Source organism: Rhea americana, unplaced genomic scaffold, assembly GCF_003343005.1.
Source record: "Rhea americana isolate MKP2758 unplaced genomic scaffold, rheAme1 scaffold_17, whole genome shotgun sequence".
NCBI lineage: Eukaryota > Metazoa > Chordata > Aves > Rheiformes > Rheidae > Rhea > Rhea americana.
In genome coordinates, this window is record NW_028185816.1 from 1,644,318 (window position 1) to 1,655,823 (window position 11,506).

General features: G+C 36.2%; 1 protein-coding gene across 1 annotated transcript in view; it reads right to left on the reverse strand.

Annotated features, from left to right (window-relative positions):
* The window catches only part of HIPK3 (homeodomain interacting protein kinase 3), a 413,563-nt gene that overhangs the window by 155,502 nt on the left and 246,555 nt on the right, over positions 1 to 11,506 (reverse strand). The window lies entirely within an intron of this gene.

Genomic DNA, 11,506 nt, shown 5'->3' on the forward strand with positions numbered 1-11,506 from the left:
GGCGCGGCGGCCCGCGGAGCAGCCGCAGCTGGACGGCGAGATCTGCGAGCTGGGCATCCGCCTCAAGGAGCTGGAGCTGCTGGCGCTCATCGGCGACGGCTTCGACCCCCACCAGTGTGCGTGGGCCGCCGCGGGCCGCCGCTGAGCGCGGGTGCCTGGGGGCCAGCCGCGCCGCCGCGGGCGCGTCCGCGCTGCTCCGAGGCCGGCGGTCACCCCAGGCCGCTGGAGGCTTGCAGTAACTACTGCAAGTTCGGCAATTTAATTTCAAAACTCACTGGGCGTGAAGGAAACGCAGAAAATAAAGTAGTGCAGCAGATCATAAAAAAGCGCAGCTTTCCCGAAAAGAGGCGAGGAGGCTGCGGGCCTTCCCTCGGGGGCCGGGGCTGCGCGTCAGGGGTGGTGGAGGTGGCGGAGCGCAGCGGTTATGCGAGCACGGAGCAAAGCGGCAGCAGGTGAACATCGCTTCGAGGAAGCTCTCGAACCCCGATACGCGGTTCGCACCCATCGCTTTCCATTAAGAGGAAATCAAGATTTTTTTTTTTCCTTTGTCATAGTAATACCTATTTTACCATTTTAGTATTATTTTCAATGCTTGTGAGAAATTCTAGTTCAAATATTTTCTAGGCAGGAAATTACAGCTTGGTTAGTTTAACATAATATGAGGGGGTTTCTTTTGGTAAAGCATTAATGACAGAATTACTGACAATTTATGTTTCATTCCTGTTTAGACAAACTTTTGAAGGCACTGACAGAAGAAAAGATACAAGGCATAAAAACAAGGCAGAAGCTAAAGAAACAGCAACCAACATGATGAGGATTATTTTGGCTGGATATTCTGTCAGTATATCACTATAGAGTATTTTAATGGATCTTCCATATTATTTTTCTACTTAACCACATGCAATTCTGTAATACAGTATATTTTCACGTTGACCTTTTTGTGTGTTATTTCTTCAGCACTAGGTATTTCAAACCCAGATGGGTCTTAACATTTCTTCTCCAGCTACTATAGACAAACAGGGTAGACACTGTTTTCATCAGAAATGCTAGAAATTAACATTGCTAATGTCAGGATTCCTTCCAATCCTGTAGTGAGGTTCAAGGTACGTGTAGCAAAAAAACACAGTAATTCCAGTGTTGCTCCAATACAGTATTTAGTTTTTGTTTCAAATACAGTAAATGCAACTGAGAGTAAATAGATACAGTTAATAAAACCACTATGGCTGAGAAATAAAATAAGTTTTCTTTAGAAAACTACTTTCATATTACCAAAAAACACATTACAAACTATCATAGTGCAGTAGTTCTTCTACTGTGCAACTGTACCACCAAATTAAAGGAGTTATGGCTCGAGTTAATTTTTAACAAAACACTTGTAAAACCGACTTAGGCTAAAATCTGTGGCAGCTTCTGGAGAGACAGAATCCTTATGTTTGGAAGGAATCTCACTAAAAAAATAGAGTTAATGACAGGTTAAAGAGCTGGAGAGCATCTGCCATTAACAGAAATGTCTTTTATGACATCTAGAATATAATGAAGAAGAGAAGAAGTAAACCGATAGAATTTTTGCAGAATTGCTTTTTCTTGTTCTAATTCAAAACACTAGGTGGCAGTATGACATAATAGTGTAAAGGTGTAAAGCAACCCTGAAGGTATCGTATTTTTTGCAAACAGCTGTTCAAAAAAAATCAATAATTGTTTAAAATTGCGTTAAAGATGCTCAAATGTGAAGCATACTGATTATTACAGCATTCACTCTTAACATATTATTCCTTCCAGCTAGATTTTAATCAATCCTACAGAGAATTTATATTTAAAAAAAAAAAAAGTTTATAACTCCCACTTTTCAACTACCAAACTGTAATAATTGCATTTTATCAGAAAGGCTAGGAAATCTTAAACAGAATCTTACCACCCACAGTTGCCACTCTGATTCTGATGCCAATACAGCAACTCACAATTTTAATCTGCTAATGATTATGCTTTTTAAAAAACAAAACAATGAATATCAAACCAGTCTTTATTTATGCAGGGACTGCATCAGATGCAAGCTCTCTTTCAAGCAGTGCTGGAAGACTGTTGAGGCTAGATCTATAGACAGATACTCTAATGCTTAATTACTATGAAAATGGGAGACATTAATATTTAAAGACAACAGGACAAACTTGGACAGGACAAATAGGACGGACATACAGTGGTCTCCAAAGGTGTTACTCATTAGTAAGAGCTTTTAAATCAAATTAAGTAGTCTAGGAACTTCCATTTTCTGAAATCTTCAGAATAGCTTTACTCCTAAGCCAGTCTTTAGTTTCCCATAATTATAGAAAAATTCCTAAAAGAAAGATTTCCATTCCATATCATTGATCCCTATTACTTCACCTCATCTTTTATCAACTCTTGCATATTGCATATAGCCATAATCAGTCATTATTCACATGAGTTTTCTTGGCTTAAATGGAGCTACATGGGAATTTTATGAAGTATCACTGCCTGAAATAAAATATGTCTTTATTTCTTTATTTTGAATTTGAAATATTAATGTGTTTGTGTATATAAAGTTGGCAAGAAAGTAATAAGCTTGTATTCATAACCTGGGCAAACAACCAGTTAAAAATAATGAGGCATATGTTAATTGTGATTTGGACATGAACATTTTCTTTATTTTTCTTCTCTATATTCACCTCACCTTGTTACATCCAGCAATTTCCTCTCATCTCTGCAGGCACTGTGGTTTTTTTCCTTTGAGGTAAGTGCATCTAGAAACCAGATTTGTTTATTGTTTCATTTAAAAAWTTAAACATTAACCAAAATAGAACACTAGCTTACTGCATAGTTTTTATTTATAGAGCATACTTCATCCATTTTTCAATTGATTTTGTTTTTTAGACTGTTCAGGGAAGGTTAGACATTTAGACACTGGTGCAGCTCAGATCTCTTTTACAAATGTTTAGCCCCTTGTGACTCAACTAATCTATTCCTATTGTATTCACAAAAGAAATAGTTGGGTAATATTTTGACTCATGGGCAAAGTTTTCAAAATGTTAGTAAGTTCTTTCATCTCCAAATACTTAACAAAGGCGGCTGCTCAGAAAGCAGATTGTGACATCTTTTCAGTGAACACGAGGGCTGAGCAATGATACCTCTCTCTCTGAAAGCGCAGTGTCCATCTGGAGGGATGTGCCTGTGTTCCCCCATGGAAGGCTCTCAGGTCTTTTCCTTCTAAAACTTGAAGTGGCCTTGGCTGCTCTATGATGGGAGAAATTAGGAAGAAATTAGAATTTTCAAACACATTTGAAAAAAAGAACACATTTAAGCTTTATTTTAAAGTATTGTCTACCAAACAGTTGGTTCCATCAAATTTCAGACTGCTTCTTTATTTTAGATCTTAAAATTCTCCAAATAGATACTTACTACAGTGGATCATTAGAACATAAATTAACCTTGAAGCATGGTTACCTTAACTAGCTCTGGGACAGATTACAGAGGAAATCCCAAAGCTATCAAAAAATGACTTTTCTGTTTTCAATAGTGAATGCTGCTTGTTAGATTTGCCTGCTCTGAAACTTCAGAGGTCATATCTGTACATAAAAGTAAGGAAATCAAGAGCAACATTCTAGGAAACCTGACCTCTCTTGGTTGGTTGGTTGGTTTTCTTAAGGTTACTGTCATCTGATACTGAGTGGAATACTAATAAGCAGTGCTAATCAAGAAAGGTTTCTAGCAGTTGGTAAGTGCAACATTTGGACTCTCTAGGGAAACATATAATTATTAATAAACACTATTCAGTTGTTTAATGTTACACATTGAAGTATACACTTGCAAAATAGGCTGAGATTTTTGGTATATCTACAAAAGAACCACAACAATCCCTTGTGCAAACTTGAGCATAGACAGTCACAACTTGGTATATAACAGCTTCTCAAGGATGATCATCTGTCTAGAATCAGTAATGGTATGTAGACTAGGAACTTAATTTCTGTGTCTATTTCAGGGAAATCTCTTCCTCTCTCCATTTTTTTTTCTCTGAGACAACAAACAGGGAGGAAGGGATAGAGGTATTGCTTGCAGTAAAATGAATTTTTGTTCCAAATGTCTTGTAATACAAATTATACAAAAGCAGGACTGTCAAAAACACATACCTGCGTATTTCTTTTCACTTAATTTATGACTGAAAACAGAAAATATAAGCCTGAGTAAATACTAATAAAAAGAACAGTAACTGACTTCTTCRAGAAGATTAACAGGGGAAGGCATGGAGGAAATGAAGATAAGAATAAAAATTCACACAGGAAACACAGAATCACAAGATGTGCTCAAAATCCACGTGCTTGCTGATTATTCTCCTACTCATCTCCATATGGTAGGCAACCACCTCTCTTTAGACAGACCACCACAGCTGAAACGCACGGTTTTAACTTGTGGAGCTCTTAAAACCCCTCTCCTGTCCTTTCTCCTGCTCTTCCTTGAGAGCACAAGCAGCAGGACCCCTACCAAGCTCGGAAGCCTGGCAGTTCCTAGAGAAAGGCATGCTCGCACTTCCAAACAGCTGATTTACCGAAAACGACACATCAGGAACAGTCAGTAAGTAGCAACATATATTTTAAGATATATTTTATTTAATGTGCAAAATTGCCAAGAAAGAACATGTAGAACTTCAGCTAAGCTATATCGAATAACATGAAAAAAACTATGCTATGTACCCATAAGCTTCATTTCTATAATGACSCTACAGTTCAGAGTAAAAACATAGCCATTTGATAATGACTCAGAACGTCTTAAATGGCTCCTTTTCAATGATATGTAAAATTCTACTATTGGTATTTACCATGATTTTAACTGCAAAAGGAACCAGTTCTTAGAGATTTCGTTTCTGATTGCATAGTATAAGATTTTAATTATTTTTCTCCTCTTTCAGTTTAGTCCCTAGACTTGACTTTACAAATCACTCTGTTTTCTAAATGGCTTCAGAAAACTCAAATTTGTCCATATTCTACAGAAACACACTTAACGGTTTGTGAGCAATTTTCACAGACGCAGCCATTACAGTTCAGCTGAATCAAGCTGTAGATAATCAAGATAAAACAGTTATTTGCAATCATACGTAGCTCGTCCTTTCTATATTTCAAAGGCATAAAAGAAAGGAAGTTCTTTTAATCAAGAATTGAAATGTGTTGCACAGGAAGCCTTTTCCGTCTGTAAAAAGTGTAGAATCTATTACTAGAGAGGCTTCCTAGAACAACAGAAATAATACCAGGAAGTGTATGTGTGTGGTTTTTTTAATTMACATATATTTTAGTGCTACCACAGGATATGCTACCTTGAAGAGTCCTGAACAATTGCCAAGCTCCATGAAATAATGAATAAGGCTTTGTACCAAGGTATTGGCTTCTGCTCCAGGATTTTTAAGTTTTGAAAACCAGTATTAGTTAACCCTCTCAACAACTGTGTGAGGATAGGTGTTTCTTCATGCCAGCCTTGGACATGGGGACASTGAGGCATACTTAGATCAAACACTTTGCCTAGGGCCAGTCAGAAACTCTGAAGAAGGGACAACTGGCCTCCGATCTCCTAACTACTTCCAGCTACCCATAACCAAGTCTCATCCCTCCTGTCTGCGCAGAGAGAAGATGCCTGTGACAGTTAATTCACTGGCAGAGTACTGCCTCRGTGTATTCTCCTAGGACTGAGATGATGTTTTGGCAGTAACTTCAATAGAAGATATTACCTACATTCGTGTTGCKTTAACACTAAGGTAACATCAGTAAGTATCGCAAACCAAAACGCTGGCCAAAGACATGCCATGCCATAGCTAATTAAAAAGCCATATCAGGGACATTACTGCTACTATCGCACAAACTGTTTATCTGTGATTTAAAGAGAGCAGCTTTTGGGGTACACTGCTATAAAAGTCAAGATGCAAAATGCATAGCTACAGTAAGAAACATATTAAATGAAAAAAATCAAAGAATGTAAGACTATCTGTGCTATACACATTTTTTTCTAATGGGATCCAAAGAACTCCCTAGAAAATCTTTGTCAGGTCTGAGCTATTATTGCCGGGTTGCTAAATCCTAATAAATATTCAGGCCTCAATAAAGTAGGTGCCATCTTATTTTCTAAATATTTTGGCTTCATGATATTTTTTTCTATCAAATATGTGGCCTTGAATACAGTTTGAAAAGTCTTTTACCAATATGAAGAAAACCCTCTCAGGTTCTCTATTGCAGAAAGCAATATCATAATTAATTTTGTGGAGAGGAAAGACTTTTTTATTTTCTGCTTGCGGAGTTGAATGTAGGTATAGACAAGGACAAAGAATAAACTTCAAGTTTACTTTACTCAAATCTCCCATAAAACTCATAAATAGAGGAAGCTGTTAATGTCGCTATTTTTGTAGTATTTTAACAAATAAGGAAAGCAAAGCTAAGAAAATACATAAAATTGATTCTAAGCAATTAACTTTAACTCTCAGTCCTGCCATAGCGGTAGGTCCAAAATTACTTGGTGTCCACCCACTGCTAGAGTAGAAGGTTYGCCACTTGCTCTGCTACAACAGTCSCTTGGCTTTTTGGATYCTGGCAAATCCCAGGCATAGGCTGCTGTATTCTGCTGCGCCGCATGACAAAATATCTATTGCTTTTAACATGTAAGTTTGCTGGTAATGCAGGACCTAAAAGGCACAGATTCCTTGTAAAAAGTTAGAGTAAGGACACAAGCCTTTTTGTTTTCCTTTAATAAGAGTTTAATTTCTAATTTCATTAGTTTTTGAATTAATCATGTACACAGTGATCCCACTGCAGCCTGCAAAAGTCAGTGCTTCTCACCAGATATATGAGATTTTAAAAGATGCCACTGTGTATTTTGGTGTTTAGGCAATAGCTTATAAAGCATAGAAAGAAACTGAGATGCAGTGAAGTGGAATATGCTTTGGAAGAAAAATTCATTTCCTTTCTAAATATTGTACTCAGTGGAATCAATTTTTTGTAATGTTTACAATCCTTTGGAGCCATTATTGTCTAGTATGTAAATGTTTGTTTATATAATCACAAAATTATTTACAGATTTTAGTAGTTTCAAGCTGCTCTTTGGGAATGACTATTATTGAGCATGAAAATTCATGAAAATTCAGGCACTTCTTAAARCAAGAATTATTTTGACAAAATGCAAAACTTAAATTACTAAAACATCTCTTCATGATATTTGTAATTATTTTCAAGACATCTGTTATGCATCTGACTGTCTATTTAACAGAAATTTCTCATCTTCCATGAGATTTGGAGTGGTATAACCSTGGGAACTAACTCCTCATTAGTGTCTTCGTGCATCTTAAGGTATCTTAAATGGATAGGGACAAAGATGGATCTAAGAATCAATTTTCAAAAGATATTTTTGTATTAAATATATATACATATACATATATTTTAAAAAGGATTTTCAATAGGCATATGGAATCAAGGTGATTTTGAAAACATGAAGTATTATTTGATTCCGTATGTAGTATTTGATTTTTTGGCCATCTCAACAGTTGTAAAACAGTTGTAAAAATCTGGGCTTAAACCACATTTCTGCCAYGCTGCTTTGGTTGGCTGTAGTTCTTGATCTGCCCATGTCAAGGGCCACCCAAAGGGCAAGTGTGTTCCATGGTGCAGTCTCATCCACTTCAGAGGCCCGTTGAAACCCCTGTCCCATCTCCTACATCCTGTATACTGCCCTAGCAAAAATTTYGCTGGACAACAGGACTCCTCAGGCATACAGTTTTCTGATTGCTTTTTACACTTTGGGCACTGCAGAACATTTTTGATTGGGCACTTGGGATAGGACCAATACTTTTGATAAAATGACCATCAGTGTGCARTGCAATTAACTTCTCAATATTCTACACTATCAGTTAGGTTTGCTTTTATGACTTGACCATTTTGCAAATTTCTTTTTAAATAGCAAGTGGGTACCCAATTCATTTTCTGACCTATAAAATCTCACATCCACAGGTCAAGTTTTGCATTATTTGTTTATGAGAGAAAAGCAGGAGTTCAAAAAAGCCTTCTAAATGAGCAATCTCATTCTCATTYTGCATGCCTAGACTTTGAAATGGAAAAATATAACCTTAAAGTATTTTGATGAGGRAAAAAATCTCACCAAGACCTGGAGTCCTGAAAAGAAAGTTCAGCATAGAGAGTATAAGTTATTATTAGACATATTTATTACATATAGCACTGTTATAAAATCTACAAAGTGCTATGTACAAATAACATTGTAGAAAACAAGCTGATTCACTTCTTTTTGAACACACGCTGCTTTGAAAAAACTGCTCAACAGGCCAGTAATGCATCTTGAGCAACCACAGAGAACTAAGTAAAAGTTATTTGCTCCATATACTTATTTTCAAAATTAGTTACTACTTACTCGAAAAAGTTGTACGTTTGTACCGTTTCAYGAAGGACAGGTAAGTGGAGATAGGAGAGATTTGATCCAGCAGACATAATAATAAAAGGCGGCTGTTCCCCTGCACAGGCGCTGACAAGCGAGCGGTCCTCCTGGGCTCAGCACAGCAAACTCCCTTGCCTTGTGTTTTTCACAGCTTTTTACAAAGAGGCTAATGGCCTGAAGGCTAATAAACTAACACTCTGTACAATGCCATTTTTTCCCCCCTAATGCTTTACTAAAATATATATAAGGTGACATATAGCTTGGTATTTTATGAAACAGMCTCTTAAAAGAGTTGTACGCATCTTACCAAGCACACTCGGAGAAACGGGCAACCATGCAGAGGCACTGGAAACACATTAATTATGCCACTCAAGTGGAGCTACACAGAGACTACACCTGCCTTATATAAAGGAGTGGAAGCATTAATTGATGTACTTTCTTGTGATGGCACTGAGYGTTGTTTTACACACAGTGGTCACCTGCACTGAGAACGTACCTTTCCAAGGAAGTTTGCTTTAACACAACAATTTTCTAGCAGGTATGAATTACCATGGAGCGAAAGATCTATGGCTTCCACACTGCTAACAGTGCTAACACTGACCTGTTAATATTCTTCATACTATCCCACGCTTGATCTCCACCTAACCAATTTCATGTCAATGAGCTATGTGAAGCTACTGAGAATTGTCTACGTACAAGGAATGCAAGGTCGAGACTGTAACTAATTTGCAGTGTCCTTGGACACAGTACTCAGAACCACTCAAATGTGTCCAGGATGTACAGGGTCAGCCAAACGAAATGAATTCTTGTGCTAGCTCAAAATACTATCACTGCTTTCAAGCTCCCTTAGACTTTTAGAAGCAGGCATTTAGATCTTTCACATTTACATCGCAGGACAAAAAATATATTAAAAACTAATTCATTCTTTAGTGTCAGACATCTTAAAATCTAACGTAAAGCTGTTCATTAAGTTAATTTTGTRCATATCTTCCCTTAAACAAGACAGAGGCCTCATTTGAGTTCTGCCATTGAATGCAATGCTACTTTTTCTACACACTTTTTGTTTTTATCTCACATTTTCTGTCCTCTTCAAAGTTAGTCTGAAAAAGAAATGATCATTATGTAGGATAATTTCTCCATTTCTATATAGGATTTGCATGCACTTCTATCAAGTTCTATCCATAATATTATTARATACAAATATTATTCATATTTCTACACTGAGTGTTAAGGCTTCTCACATATTGAGATAATACATTTTTCTCACAAAATGACTGTCAGAGAGTGCCCTCTTAACCAAGTTATTCTTCTACTAATGTCAATAAAACATCAAACATAGTGTACCTACTGAGAATGGTCATTACACATATACTGAGAAGTAATTCCATGTGAGCTTCATTTGCAGATGTTGCTACTAATGATTTACAAATCTGAAGACAAACATTGACCAAAACATCAACAACTTTTGTGCACAGAAAATAGTATTTTCACATTAACATTTCACAACATTTGAAAGAAAACTGGGGAATTTATTAGAAAATCCCTTTATGACTAAGTCATTATCAGTAAAAATGGCATAAATACRTTTTGCTGATGTCATAACTTTAACCAGGTATATTTTCTTCTTTGAAATCAATATTGAAAAACTATATTGTAATTGTAGCCATACAAAATTTTATTATATTACAAATTTTTTGTACACTATATTATCATTTTATCATTGCTTTGTGCTCAGACAGTATAAATATTACAGCATGATTTCTTTCCCAGGAATGTCCTTACCGTCTTGATATAAACTTGCTTTGTACGTCAAAAGAAATTATAGAAACGTATCACAAACAAGATAAAAAGCCATTATGAATGAAGAATGTAAAATATCTTTGTGAATAAAGTGCACCACAATGGTTTCATAGTGATGTGTCAAGGAATATTCAATAGACTGCACATACTCAATACAATAACGAACAAAATTCATTTTGAAAGCCTAACAGGTCTTACTCAGTTGTATGCAGAGTATTTTGTTTAACTATACTGAAATGCTTTGTCTTTCTAAAAGGCTATTTAAATGTTTTAATTTTGTTGTTTTTTTCTTTGTTCATTTTGTTTGTATGTAGGTATTCAACCCCTGTACATATATCTAATACCTAAATTTTTTAATTTGCAGTATGGCAAGACATATGCTTGGCTTTGCCCCCACGTTTCTCAATAGAACTACTAATTCACTTAAATTTAAGAATGGGTACAGATTTACAAGCAGAAATATGGTATTTAAGTCTGGTATGTCATACCTCCTGTCACTCATTAGGGAATGCATCATAACATTACTCTTCCCAGCTATATTGCTTCAGCACTTCCATCCATGTCTGCTGCTTCCACACTTGYGGCTTTAGGATAATTCTGCAAAACTGGAGTCTAAGATTCAGAAATTTATTTCACAGGACATTTCATTCCCATTGCATTGAAGGGCTTACGTACATGCAAAATTTCACTGGATTAACCAGATGAAGGATTCAAAAATGGAGGTAATAAAGCAGATGCAAAATGTGGCTGACAAAAATTAACATAAATTTCACTTACCAAGTTAGCTTAAGTTGGTTTTGAAGCAGATTAGGCTAAATAAAAATAAATCGCTCTTAAATTATGTCTGCACTTCTGTTACGGTAATCTAAATACACTGATTAAAAAATAAGCAAATTAATGTTCAAATGATTTTAGTGAAACTTGCAMATATAGGCAAAACCTAATAGAGAAATTCAGCCTTGATTTCAGGGAGTTAAGTTCCCTCTGAAGCCAAACAGAATTATTCTATTTAGAGCAAGCAGAGTTTGGCTCGGTACTTATAAGTCATTCTTTTTAACTGTGATATTTTTAGGCAGCTTTTAATTCAACACAAAAACACATTTGGATGTATTGTGTTACACTAATAGATTAGTATTAGTTAGATGATASGTAACTGAGACAGCAACCTGTCTTTAGTAGACTTATATTCATACGAAAGGTTGAATTTCTTTGGTTGTTTATCATCCGAGTCACCCAAATGTATATTTGTGTACTTCGCGCATGTTAATATTGATCCATA